We start from the raw sequence: 19,201 nt of genomic DNA, 5'->3' as shown, positions 1-19,201 counted from the left end.
ACTGTGAATTATCCTTTCCACAGGTATATTTGTAGGATGGTGACATCATCAGACTATACAAAGTGGGTGACATTAGGTGGGGTACATTGAAGGAATGTCTAAACACTTTGGCCATGTGATCATCAAAGGGGAGTTTACTATCTACCTGTGTCCCCAGGGCCATAATGGCTTTCTCCGTACATACTGGATTAACACCTATGTGGTAATTTGTGTGCACTTTGTTGTACCCAAATGGGATGACTATGCATTCTTTGGCATTCAGCTTGAGGGCATTGTTTTGACACCAGGTATCTGCCTCTGTAAGACACTTCTGGAGGATGTCTGTGTTAGCCGTACAGTCAATTATGGACCACAGTTACCATTCATGTGCAAACCTGTTCAGCCATGCACCTCCCATGCTTACCTGTACCTCTGAGCAGTATCTACTGAACAAGTGGGGGTCCCAGGACTAAGACCTGTGGGATGCCATTTGTGACTGGCTTAGAGTTGGACATGGCACCCGCAACTCTGAACATGTGTGTTTGATTGTGTTTGATCTGTGAGCCACTTGGCCACCCATCCTGTGACATAGCTGTTAATGTTCAAGCTGGTATGCTTGTCCATGATGACAGAGTGGGGAATGGTGTAGAAAGTCCTTTGTGAGGTCCAGGTGGGCTGTGTGGACTACTTTCACCTCCATCTATGTCCTTGGTAACTGTTTGAAATAAGTCAACTAGGTTTAGGAGCCAGGATCTGACTTTAACAAGGTGAAGTTGTGTAGAGTCCAGTGTCTGGAGGTCTCCAGTGTCTCAGTTTATGGGTTCCATGACAATTTGCTCAATAGTTCTGTAGACCAGGCTGAGTAGACATATTGGGCAATGGTGTCTATGTTTTGTTGTGGCACCCCCTTTGTGGAGCTGGATGACTGTTTGTGTATGCCATTCTTTGGGTACATAGCCTGTGGTACACTTGTGTCTGGACAGTGAATGTAGGTGAGGGTCTAGTTTCTCATGGGCCTGGTGTAAGATGCAGCCTGGGACACCATCCAGTCACATTGATGCTGTGTTCTGAGCTTTGGTGAGGGCTGTCTTTACCTGCATGTCCGTGACGTCTGGGGCTCTGCATCCTTCTGTGATGGACACAGGCCGTTTTGGGGGTGATGGGGGGAGATTACACTGGACGTGTACCCCTGGATGTGGGCAATGAAAGTTGGTTTGGTGTATTTCTTTCCTTTTTTCAGTAGCTGACAGCATATTTGGAAGTTGACACCTACATGTCTGGTATAGCTACCGAAGGCTTTGTGGTTGTTATTCTTACATTCCTTGGCTATTTGCCTTTAGAAACTGTCCTTGTATTATTTTATGTGCGATCATTGTTTCTTCCTGATAATGATTAGTGATGCCTTTCCTTTAGTGAAGTTGGCGCTATCATGTGTTCATTTCCTCCTTCTGTTGTCTAGCTCATTTATGGGCAACAACCACCTGATTGTTGTCCTATTTTTGGAGGAGTGCATCTTGGTTTTATTTGTGATGTCTCATTCCATGCATCCCTGTAGATGCTCATAGGATACACTTGCAAATTATTCTGCAGATTGTATACCATTATCCTATAGCAAGAGGGCTTTGGAGCATTCCACTTTGGTCTTGGGAAGTGTGCAGTTTGCTTTTGAAAATGTCTTCACAGTGGTTTCATTGACTGGGTGGGGGGGCCGGATGTGGATGTCCAGTGTGATTACTTCATGATCTGATATTACCAGTGAGGGGTTTATCTCTGTAGTGGAACACTGGTACCCCATGTTGGTGATGATCATGTCCAGTATGTTGTCACCTCTAGTGGGCATGGTGCCCAGCTGTTCCAGGGTGTTAGGGTTTTTAAACTCTAGGAAACATTGGGCAAAGGACGTTGCACACTAGTAATTCCACCGCTCACTGTTTGGGTAGTTGTAATCTCCTCATATAATGTTGTTTGATAGGACCTTTATATTTTCCACTGTTCTCCGGAATACTGAGTGAGGTTCCTGAGACAAGGTACGTGATCTGTAGAAGGCTACAATCTGTTGGACAGCTTTGGCCAATGTTAGTTGCACTTGCATGGTCTCCAAGGCCTCATGCTGTGCCACTAACCTGAAGGTGTGGGTATCCATAAGGTAAATGGGTACAGCCCTTAATTTTGTATTTCACTCGTGGTTTTGGGTCTGAAGGTCAGAGGGATTGTGAGTGTTTTACGTGGGGAATATCCAACAGCTCTATGTTTGACATAGCTTTGTATGTTAGGCAGTGAACACCTCTGAGTAGGTGATATGCAAGGGAGTACGGATGGAGCATTTTGAGATGGTCTGTGTATGGCATGTATTTCAGGCCGCTAATGCTCTCTGTGAGGTATTGCTGCTGGCTTTCCAGTTGTTGTAGTTGTCTTGTGAGGAACATAGCAACAGTGGCGTTGTACTCTATTATAGTTCTAATGAGTGATGAGTAAAGGGGAACATTGTCCTCTTCTATTCTGCATGAGACACATTTTGTGATGAGGTGTGCCACATAGGAGGGTTTCCTGACTACTGTGGGAATGTGATTATCACAGTTGTGTCCACTGTCCACCTGTGACTCAAGGTCTCTTGTCACACTTTCAGTGTGAAGCATACTACCACCTATGTTGTAGTTCTTGGCTACAGAGTTTTTAACAAAGGGGATGACAATGCACCTTTTGGCATTGAGCTAGAGCCCATGGCTTTGACAACAGCCATCTGTCTCAGTGAGGCCCTTTTGTAGGATGTCCACATCTTTAGTGTTTACAATTATGGCTCCTAGTTTGCAGTCCTCTGGAAACTTCAGCAGCCACAGACCTGCCATGTTAATGTTTACTTCAGGGAAGTAGATACTACACAGCCTGGGAAGTTATCTGGTCGCATGGCTGCTGTGATACTGGCTTTGTAGAGTGTTTTTTTACCTGTGCAGCCGTGATGACAGCAACTTTGCAGTCTTCCATTATAGAGATGTGCTCTTTCATGGGTGAGAGGGGGGTAAAGTTAACAGTGATCCTGTCTGCCAGGATGTTGGAAATATCAGTTGGCTCTGTACATTTAGTGTCATTGAGTTGTGACTCAGAGCAGATCTGAGTGTAACCATGACATGAACCTGTCTGTTGGGCAGAGATCTCCTGAGTAGACAGTATTCAACAGAGTACAGATTGCGTTACATTCAGTCTTGTTGCATGGGGCAACTATTTGAGGCCAGTAATCCTCTTGTTAAGGTACTTTATTGGTCTTTTTAGCTGCTGAACGTGCCTAGTCAGATTCATCGCAAGTGTGTTGTGGTACTCTCTGATAGGTCTGATGACTGCTGAGTAGTGGGAACCTCCTTTGACCTACATGCACAGACCTTGGCAGTTTATGTAAACACATAGCATGATTTTATGACCACTTTGTGAATATTTCTGGAAGTAGGGATGACTATCCACATTTGTCCATAGATCCCTTATTATCACATCCATATTTAGCCTGTGTGTGTGAGCATGCCCAGTATGACCTTTCAGTGTGATGCAGAATGGTATCCACTACATTTGTTGGAGTGTGTGAGCACGCCCGGTATAGACATTTTTACTATATGTGTATGGAAAATCAAGTTGTATTTTTACAGCAGGGCTCACCTTTGTGTCATAGATCAACAGGGATCATACTGTGCCTGCGGGGCTTCCATGTGACACTTTGCATAGACTTATCAACATTTCTACATACAGGGGGGACAGCTATTCTTTGTACATTTCTACCTGGTGGCACACCTGATTGTTACTGTGGGTGTACATAGGATGTGGGTTTCTGCTGATACTTATACACATTTGCTATGCCTGCACTGCTATGTACAGGACACCATTTCAGTCTGTACTGCTGCCTATCGTAGTGGCTTGAGGCATACTACTGTACTACAGATCTTAGCATCCAGTGTCACATATATTACATTGCAACTTCATAGCCTACACAACCCACATCACACCGCCTAGCCTGATGTTCTCTGTCTGCATAGGCGTGTGGGGGAGATTACCCATTTGCCTCTTTAGGGGCATGATACAGCATTTCTTTGTGTTTGCATTAGTGTACAATTGTCCTGCTGTGTCTGTGCCACTGAAATGCTATCATAGCTGAGTGGTTCAGTACTGTGACTATAGTGTACAGTATCCAGGGTTCGAGCCCTGTCGTTGCTTTTTATTTTCATGCTGGGCACAGTAAAGCAGATATGAGCATGTTTAACTGACTTTGCTCAACTTTGCCCAACCTTGCCCAACATTGCTCAATGTTGCCTGACGTTGCGCTAGTTGGCATGAGCAATTTTGTTTACATATACTAGATATTGGTAAAAGCTGCTTAGCACTGCTTTATACTGCTTAAAACATGGCAATCATGCCTCAGGTGGTGCTGCAGGGCTGCCTATGTCGGATGCACATACTACACTCCCTATAAATGTTTGGAAACAGGTAGTGTCAAGTTAGGCATCCCTATTATTTTATGTGCGAGTCAGAGGGAGGTATCATTTCCAGGGTTCCTACTGAGCCAGTGTATGTGCTATGCGTTGCCTCTTTGCCAAGGCCAAGGCATACTGGGCACACCTCCTTCTGCCTACTGGGGCAGGCTCAGGTTGTTCCTCCTCCAAGTCACGCTGTGCCTATGCAGGCCTTGGCAATGGTGGGGGGCTGTTTGGCCCTGCCCCATGCTGTTCTTGCTGCAGCTGTTTTCACAGGATCATATTGTGTAGCATGGCACATACCATGACAATTTGGGTACATCTAGTTGGGGAGAACTGCAAGGCTCCACCAGATGTGTCCAGGCACCGGAACCATGACTTGAGCATCCCAAACACACGCTCGATTACATTTCGTGTTTGTGCATGTGCCTCATTATGGAGTTCTTGTTCAGGTGTGTGTGCATTTCTGATGGGTGTCATCAGCCACAGCTCCAGTGCGTATCCAGCATCCTCCACTAGGTGACCGTCAGGGATGTCCCCATTGGCAAATGTCTGGTACAGCTGCGACAGATGCCAGATATGGGAATCGTGGTAGCTTCCAGGGCAGCCAGCACACACATTCAGTATTATGCCCTGGGCATCACACACGACCTGGCAGTTGATGGAGTGGAAGCCCTTGTGGTTGATGTAGGCCCTATCCTGCTCACCGGCTGGTGCTTTGATGTGTATGTGCGTGCAGTGAATTGCACTCACTACCTCAGGGTATTCCGCTATTTGATGGAAGAGATGCATATTGCTGGCCAATACCTCATGGGAATTGGGGAAATATACATGATCACTGACATGTGCTGACATGGCATTCAGGAACTGGTGCAGTACCCTGGATGCTGATACTTGTGAAATCCCCATCATATCACCAGTTGGTCTCTGGAAGGTACCTGTTGCTAGTATTCTTAGGCCAACATATACCTTGGTTTCCACTGGGATGGGTTCCCCTCTGTTGGTTCTGTGTGTGAGGCATGGCCTGCACAGCTCAACAATTTGCTGCAAGAGCTCTCTGTCCACTCTATAGCGCTCCACTAGCTCCAGCTCATGTAGCCCCTGGTAGGTTACCCTGGGTCTGTACACTCTTCTCCGTCTCCTCACTGTGGGTTTCTCAGCAGCATTCCACAATGGCACCACCCTCAGCATCTTGCACATGTCGTCCTATAATAGCAATGAGCCCCTAACATTTTTTTATCTCAGTTAAGCTTTTTAAGTTTTCACTTCTCTTTGTAGACTGCAGTGTTTCTGAGAAAAACATGGGGGAATGTTGTTTGCAGAGTTTTAAGTGCTGGGCTGGGCTGGGCTAGTGTACTGCCTGTGTAATTGGCTGATTCTGATTGATTTCACCTGGCAACTCTGCTAGTTCTCCTTGGTTAACTTCCTACTACTTCTTTTCCTTCCTTTTCCCATTTCTGTTTCCACAGGGGGCAGCGCCATGCAAACACGTGCACACACGTGCACATGCACGCACATGGGCTTACACAAGCTTACACAGGCTTAGGCAGGTGCACATTCATACATACAGGCCTAGACAGCCTTACACAGGCTTACATGGGCGCACACACCCACACACAGGCTTAGACCGGTTTACAGGTGTGCACACGCACGCACACAGTGTAAGCAGCTTTGCAAGAAACTTTAGGGATAGCCACGGCGTACACCTTCGGTTTCTGGGTTTCAGTTTAGACAACTGTAGACACGCCTCTTCCAGTCCTGAGTAACTCACAGCAAACACATGCCACTCTGCTCCAATAAGCTTACAGTCTTTTTGATACATACCCCCTCATGATGTAACCTATCTTCTACTCTGTTACTCCCCTAATCCTACTCTTACCCTCTAGGGACATGGTTCACATGCCAGGGAAATTTGGGATTCACAATCCTTATACTCATTTGCATAGGATTGCCTACTAATGCTTGATTACATCTCTCAGACTGACCTTCTCCCCTTAGCAACCACTACTCAGTAGCCATGCTGTCTTCAGCCTGCCATTCACCTGCATGGCAGATGAATATTTTGAATAAAATCCCTATTTGTGGCTTTTATTTTTTGTTTTTCTGGTTTTTAGAGCGCTGCACGTTTGCGTGGTGCTGCGCTATGCTTAAACATTGGAGATCGAGGGAAAAAATATTTTTTTATTATTTTGCAACGGATATAAATGCCAATGGCCATATATTTGGCCATTGGCATGCTTCCTCAACTGGATGCATCCTTTATTTGGAGCTGTCATACCTCCATTTTGCTATTTGCAGAACGGTACTCAGTTGCCAACCGAGTACATTTCTGCAAATAACACTACTCTTACTCGGACAGGTTAGTGTTTCCTGGATCGCAAATTTACCTCATTTGCATAGCTTTCAGCAGCAAATGAGGTAATTTGCATAAACTAACACTGTCCGTGCAAGAGTCATTTTAGGAGCTCTCTTGCACGCCCCTGCCAGCTGTTCCTGGATCGCTCGGCAGACATGTTGGCTGGCTGGTGTCTTACTCTACTCTTAGACTCTGTGCAAGCCTTCATGAATCCAGCCCAGTGACTATTAGGCATGTAACATTTTGTAAAAAATTTGCAGCATCTCAGCAATTACTCAATTTACACACGTTGTCAGCAGCGTTTTGTTCATCCTGGTGAGAGCTTTCATAAGGGGCTAAGCAATTCCATTTGTGCCACTTAGTCAATGAGATATTTAGAGAAATATGAAATTTCAACAATATCAATAAATATTATGTAAACAACAATTAATATTGCTTTACCTGTACTAAACAGAGACCAGGTATTAGTATAGTTGTATTGCCCATCATGCAGCCTTAAGATGAAATATTTTAATAACTTTAATACAGCATGGTTTTGGAATTATTAATGTAAATATAAACAGGTAATATTAAATGCCTACAGGCATTTGTAGGATGTAACTAGTGAAAAGCCTAGAGATGTCACTAGGCTTTAATGCATACCTATACTACTGTCCAGGTCTTCAGAAAATTCTAGAATTTTGCCTCATAAATTTAGTCTGTTCGGCATAAAATTTGTAGTTTTCTGGCATAGCACTGTAAACTGAAGTCACCAAATAATGGCACACATTTGAGTTTCAAATATTATATCCTTCAGAAAATGCATGCTAACTCAAAACCTGTTATTCTAACAATACATAAAATCTGTCCCTATTTTTGGACCTTTGTCTTTCCAGATTTCTTGCATTAAGAGGTTGACAAGTGTTAAGATATGTCCTCTTAAAAGAAAGTATTTCCTGGATGCCCAAAAAGTGACATCATTCTATTAGCCAAATCTAAATGGTAGTAAGTTCTGTAACCACTTGATGTCAGGATCCACTAGACCAAGTCCTGAAATGCAGAGAGTGAATGGCTGAAAGAATGGACTTAAGTCTAAGATGACATTTCTTGGAATATTCCCTTTTCTACGAGGTATGACAATCTCAGAGTTGGTATATATAAGTTGGGGAGGAGCCAAATATGATAAAAAAGCCAAAGCTTTATTACTCCAACCAAAACTGTTGAGCGCTTTCACTCGCACAAATGCGAGTTTCATCAGCATTTGTGCGAGTGAAAGCGCTCAACAGTTTTGGTTGGAGTAATAAAGCTTTGGCTTTTTTATCATATTTGGCTCCTGTTTTCAGCTGTTTTCTGTGAGCTGGCAGTTTGCAGACAGGTTTTTGGGCTGCCGGACGTTTTTGGTGTTATCATTTGGTCCATTCTGCGTGTTTCAGTTGTTGCTAAGTTGGGGAGGAGGGGGGAGCTTGCCCCCCTGCAAAAAAAAGTTTTAAGAAGAAGAGCAATTTTTGAGATTTGCTCTTCTCTAGATTTTTGGTCTTTTTTTCAGCTTTTTGCACTCAGCATTTTGTTTGCTGACATTTCAATAGGGAGACAGTAAGTTCTACATGTATATATTAGGTATACTAACGAATGTGTTCTAAGAAAGGATTATCGTGAGTCATCAGAGAGGATGTTTGGGCAAAGACTGACAGTAAAAGGGCTGAGGTACTGAAAAAAACACTTTTGTCAGTAATCACACAAGAACAGCAAGAGGTACTTAAAAAAACAATATTCTGCACTGGAGAATCTGTCAATAAATTTGTAGAGCAATTCGTCCTGGAAGAAATTCTGAAATTCAAGGTGGATAACATAAGACCTATATGGCTAAAGGAAACAAAAGAAAAATCACTGGTACTGGTGTTTAATTCTACATTAACTATCAGGTGAAACTTTGGTATTAAAAAAAATGTAAAGGAAACTTTCCCTTCATAATGGTGCTAAAGAGAAAGATGCAAGATATTGTAGCAACAAGGAAACATAACAGATCTTGTCATATAAATATAATAACATTATTAAAAAAATCATATATACTCAATGAACTTCCACATGAAGCAGAGCCCCACTTACTACAATTCCACTCACTCACAGCCAAGGACATGAATGGCTGTATCTCTGACCTCCCAGCTGGCCAAATAGGTGTTCAAACTCAAACGTGAGTTCAGAGATGCAGGTTCTGCAATAGTTGGATGCAATCAACTGTTTGCCATGGAACACATAAGTGGGGAAAGGAAACAGGGTGGGGGAGTTTAGGGAGATAGTAGAAGTTAGGGTTAGGCAGGAAAGTTGGATTTTAGGTTTAGGGAGTGATCAGGGGATAAGAGTTAGGGATGGGAGGCAGATTTTAGGTTTAGAGAGTGATTGCAAAATATCAGAAGGTAAAGATTAGGGTGGAAATGAGGGTTTTAGGTTAAGGGAATGAATGGTGGGGCTCAAAAGGTTAGGGTAAGGGAGAGGAGGGGGATTTTAGGTTTATGGACTGGGTGAGAGATTTTAGAGTTAGGGTCAGGGTTCTGGGAGGAATAGTTAGTCTTTATTCACTTTTCTGTGATTGGGTTACTGGGAGTTAGGGCACTTGCCAACATGAGATAGTAGCAGCAGGGAAATGTGTTGTGAGCTAATAATACACAAGCACTTGTATCAGGCCTGAAGCAGAACCATTGCAGAAAACTGATTTATCACATTGTTATGCAACCTTGGAATATATTGTATTTAAGTAAATGGTTACTCAGGGTGTTTCAGGAACTTGCTATGTACTTCACCTGGGGATGTTGTATATACTTCTGTGCTCAACTTTTGACGATATAATTCATTGCTAGATTGTGACTCAAAAAAATCACCATATTCTTGCAGTAATTCTATATCAAAAATATAATATGTATATGTTATCAGGGTTCTACTTCAGAATCTCGTAACTCGAGATTCTGAAGTGTTAAAAAAATCACTTTGTTAATTGAAAGTAAGGTTTTTGCAGGGGGTCAAGTCCCCCTGCACCCTCCCTACTTAAATATACCATCTCTGTTATCGAAGTATAGCGAGGAAATGGGAAATCTCCCGTTCTGTGCTTCTGCATACAGCTCGGAACAGGGGATTTCCCTTTTTCCCACTGCAGTGCGATCTTGGAGTTGGTATAGTTAAGTAGTGGGGGTGCAGCCCCCCACATGGGTTGTGCGAAACAATGTGTTTTACTTTTTTTTTTGTTCTTTCACTTTGGAATTTCGAGTTTCTGAAAACTCAATCATATGGTCTCAACCATATGTAGTTCGAGTTTTCAATTACTTGAAATTCTGAAGTGGAACTACCAGTAGTTGTGAATAACCTCATACTGGTTTTAAAAAACAGACTTACTTACAATTAATTTGAGACTAGAGGTACTGTTTACTTTCTGGTCTGCTGAATTTCATAGCACCCGGGCTAATGTCTTAGAGTCTTCTCCGCAGTGTTGTTACTGAGGACAAGGTTTGATCTATTCTACTGTATTAGTATTTAATGAACCCTAAGTTTAACAAGTACAAAGATTTTTGCAATGCATATAGCTCATACCTCTCAATCTCTTAGAACAAGAAATATGGATAAAGCCTAAAATACTAGGGTAACAAAGGCCCCAAAATAGAGACAGATTTTAAATACTGCTCTTATAAACTTTGAAAGTTGCTAGAATAACAAGATTTGTGTTAGCATGCATTTTTCTGAAGGATATGAACTATGAAACTCAAACATATGCCATCATTTACTGACTTCAGTGATTTGCCAGAAAACTACAAATTTAATGAGGAACAGGCTAAAAATATGAGGCAACAATCTGGATATTCTGTGAAAATCTGTACAGTCAAGAAATATGATGAGGAATATGAACAAGCGTGTGTGTGTGTGTGTGTGTGTGTGTGTGTGTGTGTGTGTGTGTGTGTGTGTGTGTGTGTGTGTGTGTGTGTGTGTCCACAGGGTGGTACTTTCACTTCAGAGCATCAGGTATATGACATAAAACAAGAATACAGAACAACAAGTACATGCTGGGCAGAGGCATTGGTGATGCACCTCCATGTATCACACACTACCTGGCAATTGATGGAATGGTAGCCTTTCCTATTGCAGTAATGCTCACCATGTGGACCAAATAGGCCTTAATTGCATCATAGGTGCAATCTGTCACACTGAATACCACAGGGAAAAATACCACCCCATTAAAGCGCTCATAATCCTAGCTTGGTCTGGAGGTGACACTAGGAAGTAGATGTACTGATTCCCACATGACAAATGTACATTCAAGAATTTCTGCAATATCCTTGAGGAAGAGCCCTGTGAGATATCCAACATGTACCCAGTCTGTCTCTGTAAGATCCCCGTGGCAAGTATAGTGAGGGCTAGACATAGCTGATTATTCACAGGGATATGAAGTCCACGCACTCCTCCAGTAACACTATGAGGATTATACATGCTCACTAAGACCCTTATAATATTTCTGTCCACTCTAAACCTATCAAGTGTCTCCTGATTATCAAAATTATACTGGGTTATTCCCTGTCTATATCTCCACCTTCTTGGCCAGCAAGCTCAGCTTTGGGGATTGCAAAGTAGAGAGCAGAGGAGAGACTGCTCTTTGTATAATATATCCATGGATAGTTTGGAAAAGCAGGAAAATTTCATTATGAATCCCAATTAGGCAAGAGAATGCTTCATTAGCATATAGCATTTTTACATTATTTTGCATGTACATCTCATTATGACTTCATTTGCTTATGCTTATTCATGGCCATCCTACACTTGTATAAGTGGTCTCCATGAAACACGGCTAGCCTCTGGCCTCTGCCCATTTGCAGATAGCGTTAACTTATTTGCATTATGAGAATGGTGGTCGACAGCCCGGCTAGCTCAGTCGGTAGATCATGAAACTCTTAATCTCAGGGTCGTGGGTTCGAACCCCATGTTGGGCAGCTGTATTTTCTAAGGTGGGAGGATGGCATAACAGTTAAGGTGTTTACCTTGCAGACACAAGGTGCATGGCTTGATTCTCACATGGGGTAATTAGCTAGGCTTAAAATGGCCCACAAGGACAGCTAGCCTAGTGCTAATCTATGAACCTATGAATGCTACCCAACTTGATTTAAACAAGTGCATTTGTCAAGTATGTTCAAGTACAGAGATGAAATATCTCTATAAATGGTGGGTTTCTTATATAATATTTTTACTTTTTTTTCAGTATGACATGCTGTGTGAATGGAATCATGAGGAGATAAAGAAAACCACAACTGATAAAGTAAAGAAGAAAATGGAGAAGTGTAGAAACAGGGACTTTCAGACAGACAGACAGACAGACAGACAGATGTGAGTCATATGCAACTAAATGTGCAGATTCTTTTTTGCTATGTATCTACTAGACTAACAAAAAGAATGAGAGGCAGAAAGACTGGCAAACAAGAAGAGAGAGAGAGAGAGTATGTTATAGAAGCAGATGTGGTACCACTTTTGGCAAGAAATCTCACAGGAATGTAAAAACTGTTTTCTCAGAGCTGTTAACTAGCAAAGTGTGATTTGGCATAACAAGATTTGGGGAGGGGATTATTAATATGAAATCACTGCATGCAATGCTCTGAAGGAACATTATACAAATGTGTTGTGGGGGATTGAGTGGCCCCATCAGAAAAAGTGTTGGTAAGTTATTTCAAGCAATATAGTGGGTTGATAAATGAACTAATAAATGTTCTATATGACAATGTGGAAAGTTTAAAATATAACTCTCAACTTAGGTATCTGAAAATTTTCCCTTATTTACACAATAGAAAAACTGTAAGTTGTGGATCCCATATATTTAATTGGCAGGGAACCTTTGTACAGGTTTATTCAGTATTTTATGTATCCCTTGATAGCGTTAATCTTATTATGAATATCATAAACCTATGCCGAACAAGGGTAAGTGTGGTAGCAAAAGCCATAGTGCTGTGTGAATATTAGAGTAGTTGATAAGTATGGACTAAAAGAATCATGTGCAAAGGTGTTTTTCGTACCATTTGTTTTTTCAGTAGTTATACTGTCATCATGTAATGTGGGCTTTGGTAAATTTCTGGAACATGCCATAACACCTTATAGTGTACTTTGTGTTTCTTTTTTTGAGCAACGCATCTCTGGTAAGGGCTAAAATTTCTCATTGGTAATGCTTCACGAAAATAATAATGGTATAAAAACCTTTGAGCTTTTGCATCTGGCAAACAAAAGGTGATTGTCGGATGCAACAAACAGGAATTACATTGTTTGAATATACATCTGTGTGCATGTTTTGGGTAATGTGATATTTTCCAAGTATGCTTTTAGTTTAATGGAGGCTTAGCTAATCTGGAAGAAAGCTGTTTTAAGAAGATGCTCTGCTGCATTTTGAATTAGGTAAACCTGACAATGGTATGCTACTTGGAGAGAGAAACTGATTACTGGAAATGGCAGCAGTTTCTGTAGGTGTGCTTATTGTTTCCTGGTTACTGTTCTTCTAATACCATTTTGTCTTGTCATATGACTGACTTTTCAGGAAGAAACTAAAAAAATACCTTTTTCAGGGAAGCGGTTGACCCAGTGACCCTTAAATCACAAAAACAATCACATATACAAGTACGTTTCCTGGTTAAACTATAAATGGTGACCTTGAGAATATTTAGAAATGACAAAACACCAATAAACGTTGTCTATCTGAAAGTGAGTATTTCTGACACTTTTTCCTGTATCTTTTTTAATCAGTTTAACTAATCCCACTACATATTTTAATTCCATAAATGCTGTTTTCTAAGGCCCTCCAAAATCAGTATAACACTACAAAAAATACTATTATGGCTAAAGTAATGTGAAATGAATGAGGGTCACTTGAAGCCATTTATTTATATGTGTTGGGAAACAGTTTCCAACTGCCCCTGCCATTGTAACATAATGATAACACCAAAACACATTTGGGAAACGGAATATACTGGCTTTGAAAGCCTTCGGTTAGAAAAATGAGTGGAAGAAGTGGAAAGGGAACTCAAAACAGAAGGCTAACTGTGCAGATGAACTCTGCAGAAAAGACTCCCGCCCTGCCAAAAAAAGCAGAAGAATAAAGACTAATATTTAAGTCTAACAAAAAGAAACAGAAGCTTACTATTGTCATAAATGTTGAATAGAAAATGCACACAAGAAGAGGGCTGATTGCAAAGTCTGAAGGCAAAAACCTACAAAAAACAGAGATAAAGGAGTGAAATGATAATAGAAACTTAAATGTACATGAATTGTCTGGTTTGAGGGCAGAGTATGAAAAAGGAAGGGCCCATTATCATATGAAGAGTATCAACAAATCAGACATCCTCAGGTGTTTAGGCTAAGCTGAGCTGAAAGAACTTTAAGATGAAAAAGAATTTTAGAAATTTTCATAGAACTACTGCACTAAAATAAATAAAATAAAATAAAAAATGACCAACATGTGGCAGAAGCTTACTTTACTAAGGAATAAAACATTGTAAAAAACTTGCAGCACCTGGGCAGAGCCTTCAGTAGAATTTAGTCAACTGCAAAAACACACACACACACACACACACACACACACACACACACACACACACACACATCTATATATATATATATATATATATATATATATAAATATATATATATAGCGAACAGATGTTCTGGGAACATGGGAATGTCAAAAGGCAAAGGAACGATTCCAGGGTCACCGAATGTTAAATGATTGATAGTTCATATTAGCAAATGCCACTATAAATTCGCTGACGTGAACTCGATGTAATGACTAGAGATCATGATATAGTGCAGATTGGGATTATTAATCCCTTTCCTCACTGTAGTACAATCTCAGAGTTGGAATATATAGCTAGTAGCGGGTGTGGGGGGGGTGCAGGGGGGCTTGCCCCCTTTAAAAAAATGTGATGTGAAACTTAGGAGTTACACTTACCTACATCATGTGTGATATTCGGCAAAAATGTTGAATCTGCTGAATTTGCTCATCAAGTTTGACATTTTCACCTAATTAATATGCAGGGATTTGACATTACTGTTCGATATTCCGAATGTTTTTTGTTTCAAATTTTGAGATTTTGATAGTAAACCTATATATATATATAAATATATATATATATATATATATATATATATATATATATATATATATGTGTGTGTGTGTGTGTGTGTGTGTGTGTATGTGTGTGTGTATGTGTGTGTGTGTGTATATGTGTGTGTGTGCGTGTGTATGTGTGTATATATATATATATATATATATATACTCACACACACACACACACACACATATATATATATATATATATATATATATATATATATATATATATGTGTGTGTGTCTAATGCTTTTGGTTGAATTACATTTGGTCGAAAATTATTCCAGGCAGCCCACTTCACAGAAAATACATTTCACTGAAAGCTCATTTGGTTGAATTCCATTTGGTTGAAAATGGAATATAGCCCCTGCCCCACTGCAGTGCGACCCTGGAGTGAGAATATAATCTAATAATTGCAGTGTATGCACTATTATATACATGTGTAGCCATTAAAAAGTCATTGAAACATAATGTCAGTAAAAACTACTTGCAAATGTGGGGGGCAATGCCCCCACACCACCCAATGTGGGGGGCTGTGCCCCCCACCCCCTCTAACTTTTTATTCTCTCTCCAGGTCACACTGCAGTGGGGCAGGGGCTATATTCCATTTTCAACCAAATGGAATTCGACCAAATGAGCTTTCAGTGAAGTGAGCTGCCTGAAATCATTTTCAACCAAATGTAATTCGACCAAAAGCAGTAGATCCATATATGTGTATGTATGTATATAGGTTTAAAGCAATAATTAATTATAGCTAACCAGTAAAGAAAGTACATCAACCAAGTAAATGTTTCCAATTCCATTCTCCCTTGAAATACCTGGGCCATAAAATCTCATATTTAAGAATAAGCATATTGTCCTTAAATAGCAACAAATGTTGCATGAATTTGCTGCCAGTGATGATCTCATTTTACCTGTTAATGTGGAACATACTGTAAGTGCACTTGAAGTCATAAATATTCTTAGTTACAATTAAAAAATAATTGGTGTCATATCTAATACTATTACTGAATTGAAAAGCAAGCTGCGTATAAGGGTAGGCAGAATAGTTACCATAGCCATAGTGTAAGCTGTCTTTACAATAGCTACAATTTCAGAAATTCAGAAATTCTGAAATTCAGAAACATCTTTGTTAGTAGAGGTCATACAAACTAGTGCCTGTTGTTATCAAGGCAATTGCCAAACCTAGGTCTTGTTCATATGGCATATTAGTTAGTTTACAAAACCTTCTCTTCCATTTGGTAGCCTCTACTGAAATCATGTTCATAATTAACTGAGTTCAAGTGAAAATATCTTTTCTCTCAATGTAGGCATGTCTTACTCTTAGTAGCTCCCCAGAGGATAGAGAGGAGGAGGAGCTGAGTCAGCAGGATAGTAATTAGTGTCAGGAAGGTAGTCCATTGTGGCCGTAAGTTTGCTATAAAACTTAGTAGTTATTTTATACCTTCCTTGGCCACTAGGATGATGTCATCTTTAAGCTAATGTGCTCTTGTGGGATAGCATTGGGTTCCATTTTGCTACGTAGTTGTAGACAAATTACTGTATATGAATTTTAATTAAGGTGATTATATGTGCCAATAGAATGATTCTGTGGAAGTCACTTTAGGGAAACATTTAATCTAAGATAGATTAATGCACTGAATGATGCATCAGACAAAATATCTGAGCCAAAGGCAAGGTAACGTTTATGCAAAACATATGATCTAAATAGCTGCTCCAGTGGCACAGGAGGAGGAAGCCCTGACTATGATCCAGGTGACCTGGGTTTGATTAGCAGCCTGGGTTACTGGTGGAGTGGCAGGGAAGGATGCCACTGTGAGTGGGGTAGGGGATCATGGGCTTCTCCTGTGATGATCCATGATGGAGACTGGGGACATCACTGGGAAGAGGTGTAGTCGAAGAAGAGACTTAGAATTAGAAGATTCTTCAGAACAGATATTCCCCAGGATTCAGCAAGCTTTGCATGGTGTGCAGGAATAGTGCAAGATCTGCTGCACGCAATACAGCCGATGAGCGATCCAGGAACAAGCTCCCGGGATGTGCATGAGTGCTCCTACACTATTCCTGCACGGACACAGCTCCTGTATGCTAATTACTCCATTTGCAGGTGAAAACCATGCAAATGAGGTGAATTAGTGATCCAGGAAGCAGGCAGGCATCTGTTCAGGAATAGTGTAACCTGCAGAAATGTATTTGGCTACTAACCGAATACATTTCTGCAAATTACAAAATGAAGGCAGGACAGCTCCAAAGAAAGCATGTATTCAATGTAGTAGGCATGCCGATGGCCAAATATGTGGCCATTGGCATGGTAAATAGTTGCAAAATTATTTATTGCGTTTGTTGACCGGGGAAGTCCACTGGGTCTAGAATGAGTGGAGGCCCAGGGAGAAAAGCTCCACAATAATTACATACAAAGATCTATAAAAGCATAACATATAACAAGGAATAATGATTAATACATTTATCTTGAATGAAAATAAAGTAAAAAAAAAATAGAAATAATAAAAGGCATATATTCAAGAAACACAATATTAAATAAGTCTGCAAGGTTCATAGCAGAAGGAATAAGTACAGAGCAAAGGAAGGATGGGATAGAAGGGTAAGGAGAGAAAAGTGTGGCTAAAGAGACAGAAAGGCAGTGAATAGGCAGAGGGAGGGGAGGAAGTGGTAGTACTAGAAATGTATCGGGGTGAAATCGCCAGGGAGAGAAGTCAGGAGGTGGAGTTGTGAGTAGGGGTACAGGAGCATAACCAGTGAGAGGAAAGATGTAGTTTGAGGGATTTTTTAAAGGAGATAGGATTGCTGATAGTTCTGAGAAAAGGGGGGAGATTATTCCATGCCCTAGCAGCAGTAAAGGAATACAGCATTTGGCCAGCTGAAATGCTTAGGTTTCTCTATAGACAGTAACATTTTGTTTTTGGATCTTAGGTGTCGAGTAGGGCAGTACATAGTCAGTATGGAGGAGAGGGAAGGGCAGGTGTCAGGGTGGTAGATAAGCTTGTCGGCTGCAGCTAATTGTAGAAAAGTGAGTTAGTGAGGGGATTCTAGCCAATTTAGTTGATGCAGAGAGGAACAGTGGTGGGTAGAAACTTTTGCATTTGTAGCAAATTTAGCAACTTTGTTGTAACAAGAGTCTAGTTTTGTTCTCAAGTAGGACTGTAGATTGGTAAGAATGGGAGCACCATACATACCTCCCAACCATACCGAATTACTCGTTTTTTACCTAGTTTTGGGGTCCAAATAATGGGGCGCCACAATTCCCAAGTGGCACCCCTTCATTTCCAAGTTTTTCTTTGCTTTTTTTATTTTTCGCACTTTGTGAGCTGACGTCATCATGTGCATGATGATGTCAGCTCCATCAGAGCTACCGGTCTGTTGGAATTGAGCTCAAGGAGCTCGCATTTCCAGCTGGGGCTCGCCTTGCTGTTCAAATGCTTTTGTGAGTGGAACGGCACTCCCCAGCTGGTTCAAATGCTTTGTGAGCGGAAATGGAAAGGATTTAAAAGGATTAGCTGATCAATGCAAGTGGACTTGAGTATTTCTGAAAGGAGGATTTTATATTCATGAGTGGAAGGCTGGCGGGCTATGCAAGTGAAATGGACTTGAAGTAATGAAACCTTTACTATGAATTATATTCGGAAAGGGTAAAGGTGTGTGTGTGTGTGTGTGTGTGTGTGTGTGTGTGTGTGTGTGTGTGTGTGTGTGTGTGTGTGTGTGTGTGTGTGTACCCCCATTTTAATACAACTGGTGGCTAGAGGTACTCAGGATCAAACCCTGTATCTTGGGTACAGGATAAAAAGAGCCTAAAGTCCCTAGCCACCACCACTTGTAAATTTTTTCTCATATTTTTGATCTGTTCCTTATAAAATCTGTGGTTTTCAGGATTTTTGTGGCAAATCACTGCAGGATTGAATTCATTAAATAATGGGTCTATATTACCATCTCGAATGGTAAAAATGTCGAACGCTCACATGAATGAAAACATAGGAAAACTAACTTGTTTTTTTGGGGTCGCGGTACAGTGAGGATTGGACTATTTGCCCTTTCCTCACTGTAATGCAACCTCAGAGTTGGAATATATATTTAGCAGGGGGTGTGGAGGGCGCAGCCCCACATAATAGCAAGTTTGCTTTCCTACATTTTCGCTCTTGTGAGCGTTAGGCATTTTTACCATTTGAGATGGTAATATAGACCCTAAATAATGACAGGCATTTGAATTTCAGACTTCATATTCTTCAGAAAATAAATGGTAATACAAAACCTTTTATTCTAGCAGTTTTCTAAGTTTATAAGATTAGTATTTGAAATTTGTCCC

General features: G+C 40.9%; 1 non-coding gene across 1 annotated transcript; it reads left to right on the top strand.

Annotated features, from left to right (window-relative positions):
- The first annotated feature begins 11,659 nt into the window (after positions 1 to 11,659).
- On the top strand, positions 11,660 to 11,732 carry TRNAK-CUU. Its single transcript has one exon. It is a non-coding gene; the product is annotated as a tRNA-Lys (tRNA).
- The last annotated feature ends 7,469 nt before the right edge of the window (positions 11,733 to 19,201 follow it).

The sequence above is a fragment of the Protopterus annectens genome, chromosome 7.part0 (assembly GCF_019279795.1).
Source record: "Protopterus annectens isolate FY-2018-M chromosome 7.part0, PAN1.0, whole genome shotgun sequence".
Lineage (NCBI taxonomy): Eukaryota > Metazoa > Chordata > Ceratodontiformes > Protopteridae > Protopterus > Protopterus annectens.
This window is presented reverse-complemented; position numbering and strand designations above follow the sequence as displayed.